The sequence below is a fragment of the Triticum dicoccoides genome, chromosome 3B (genome assembly GCF_002162155.2).
Source record: "Triticum dicoccoides isolate Atlit2015 ecotype Zavitan chromosome 3B, WEW_v2.0, whole genome shotgun sequence".
In the NCBI taxonomy this organism is placed as follows: domain Eukaryota; kingdom Viridiplantae; phylum Streptophyta; class Magnoliopsida; order Poales; family Poaceae; genus Triticum; species Triticum dicoccoides.
The window spans coordinates 481,246,416-481,249,971 of NC_041385.1; positions in this window are offsets into that span (position 1 = coordinate 481,246,416).

Consider the following 3,556-nt stretch of genomic DNA (forward strand, 5'->3'; position numbering starts at 1 on the left):
CTAAAGCATAACCCCAAAACGACAGCGGTAAATCTGTAAGAGACATCATAGATCGCACCATATCAAGTAAAGTACGATTACGACGTTCGGACACACCATTATGCTGTGGTGTTCCGGGTGGCGTGAGTTGCGAAACTATTCCACATTATTTTAAGGTAGACCAAACTCATAACTCAAATATTCTCCTCCACGATCAGATCGTAGAAACTTTATTTTCTTGTTACGATGATTTTCAACTTCACTCTGAAATTCTTTGAACTTTTCAAATGTTTCAGACTTATGCTTCATTAAGTAGATATACCCATATCTACTTAATTCATCTGTGAAGGTGAGATAATAACGATATCCGCCACGAGCCTCAACATTCATTGGACCACATACATCTGTATGTATGATTTCCAACAAATCTGTTGCTCTCTCCATAGTACCGGAGAACGGCGTTTTGGTCATCTTGCCCATGAGGCACGGTTCGCAAGTACCAAGTGATTCATAATCAAGAGGTTCCAAAAGTCCATCAGTATGGAGTTTCTTCATGCGCTTTACACCGATATGACCTAAACGGCAGTGCCACAAATAAGTTGCACTATCATTATCAACTCTGCATCTTTTGGTTTCAACACTATGAATATGTGTATCACTACTATCGAGATTCATCAAAAATAGACCACTCTTCAAGGGTGCATGACCATAAAAGATATTACTCATATAAATAGAACAACCATTATTCTCTGATTTAAATGAATAACCGTCTCGCATCAAACAAGATCCAGATATAATGTTCATGCTCAACGCTGGCACCAAATAACAATTATTTAGGTCTAATACTAATCCCGAAGGTAGATGTAGAGGTAGCGTGCCGACCGCGATCACATCGACTTTGGAACCGTTTCCCACGCGCATCGTCACCTCGTCCTTTGCCAGTGTTCGCTTAATCCATAGTCCCTGTTTCGAGTTGCAAATATTAGCAACAGAACCAGTATCAAATACCCAAGTGCTACTACGAGCTCTAGTAAGGTACACATCAATAACATGTATATCACATATACCTTTGTTCACCTTGCCATCCTTCTTATCCGCCAAATACTTGGGGCAGTTCCGCTTCCACTGACCAGTCTGCTTGTAGTAGAAGCACTTAGTTTCAGGCTTAGGTCCAGACTTGGGTTTCTTCTCTTGAGCAGCAACTTGTTTGCTGTTCTTCTTGAAGTTCCCCTTCTTCTTCCCTTTGCCCTTTTTCTTGAAACTAGTGGTCTTGTTAACCATCAACACTTGATGCTCCTTGATTTCTACCTCCGCAGCCTTTAGCATTGCGAAGAGCTCGGGAATTGTCTTATCCATCCCTTGCATATTATAGTTCATCACGAAGCTCTTGTAGCTTGGTGGAAGTGATTGGAGAATTCTGTCAATGACGCTATCATCCGGAAGAGTAACTCCCAGTTGAATCAAGTGATTACAATACCCAGACATCTTGAGTATGTGCTCATTGACAGAACTATTCTCCTCCATCTTGCAGCTATAGAACTTATTGGAGACTTCATATCTCTCAATCCGGGCATTCTTCTGGAATATTAACTTTAACTCCTGGAACATCTCATATGATCCATGACGTTCAAAACGTCGTTGAAGTCCCGGTTCTAAGCCGTAAAGCATGGCACATTGAACTATCGAGTAGTCATCAGCTTTGCTCTGCCAGACGTTCTTAACGTCGTCAGTTGCATCAGCAGCAGGCCTGGCACCCAGCGGTGCTTCCAGGACGTAATTTTTCTGTGCAGCAATGAGGATAATCCTCAAGTTACGGACCCAGTCCGCGTAGTTGCTACCATCATCTTTCAACTTAGCTTTCTCAAGGAACACATTAAAATTCAACGGAACAACAGCACGGGCCATCTATCTACAATCAACATAGACAAGCAAGATACTATCAGGTACTAAGTTCATGATAAATTTAAGTTCAATTAATCATATTACTAAAGAACTCCCACTTAGATAGACATCTCTCTAGTCATCCAAGTGATCACGTGATCCAAATCAACTAAACCATAACCGATCATCACGTGAGATGGAGTAGTTTTCAATGGTGAACGTCTTATGTTGATCATATCTACTATATGATTCACGCTCGACCTTTCGGTCTCCGTGTTCCGAGGCCATATCTGCATATGCTAGGCTCGTCAAGTTTAACCTGAGTATTCTGCGTGTGCAAAACTGGCTTGCACCCGTTGTAGATGGACGTAGAGCTTATCACACCCGATCATCACGTGGTGTCTGGGCACGACGAACTTTGGCAACGGTGCATACTCAGGGAGAACACTTCTTGATAATTTTTAGTGAGAGATCATCTTAAAATGCTACCATCAATCAAAGCAAGATAAGATGCATAAAGGATAAACATCACATGCAATCAATATAAGTGATATGATATGGCCATCATCATCTTGTGCTTGTGATCTCCATCTCCGAAGCACCATCATGATCACCATCGTCACCGGCGCGACACCTTGATCTCCATCATAGCATCGTTGTCGTTTACGCCATCTATTGCTTCTACGACTATCGCTACCGCTTAGTGATAAAGTAAAGCAATTACAGGGCGTTTGCATTTCATACAATAAAGAGACAACCATATGGCTCCTGCCAGTTGCCGATAACTTCGGTTACAAAACATGATCATCTCATACAATAAAATATAGCATCATGTCTTGGCCATATCACATCACAACATGCCCTGCAAAAACAAGTTAGACGTCTTCTATTTGTTGTTGCAAGTTTTACGTGGCTGCTACAGGCTTAAGCAAGAACCAATCTCACCTACGCATCAAAACCACAATGATAGTTTGTCAAGTTGATGCTGTTTTAACCTTCGCAAGGACCGGGCGTAGCCACACTCGGTTCAACTAAAGTTGGAGAAACTGACACCCGCTAGTCACCTGTGTGCTAAGCACGGCGGTAAAACCAGTCTCGCGTAAGCGTACGCGTAACGTCGGTCCGGGCCGCTTCATCCAACAATACCGCCGAACCAAAGTATGACATGCTGGTAAGCAGTATGACTTATATCGCCCACAACTCACTTGTGTTCTACTCGTGCATATAACATCAAACCATAAAAACCTAGGCTCGGATGCCACTGATGGGGAACGTAGTAATTTCAAAAAAATTCCTACGCACATGCAAGATCATGGTGATGTATAGCAACGAGAGGGGAGAGTATTGTCTACGTACCCTCGTAGACCGAAGCGGAAGCGTTGACACAACGTAGAGGAAGTAGTCGTACGTCCTTCCGGTCCAACCGATCCAAGCACCGTTACTCCGGCACCTCCGAGTTCTTGACACACGTACAGCTCGATGACACACCCCGATCTCCGATCCAGCAGAGGCGCGGGGAGGAGTTCCGTCAGCACGACGGCGTGGTGATGATCTTGATGTTCTCCTGTCGCAGGGCTTCGCCTAAGCACCGCTACAATATGACCGAGGTGTAATATCGTGGAGGGGGGCACCGCACACGGCTAAGGAACGATCTCAATGATCAACTTGTGTGTCTAGGGTGCCCCCCCCCCCCGCC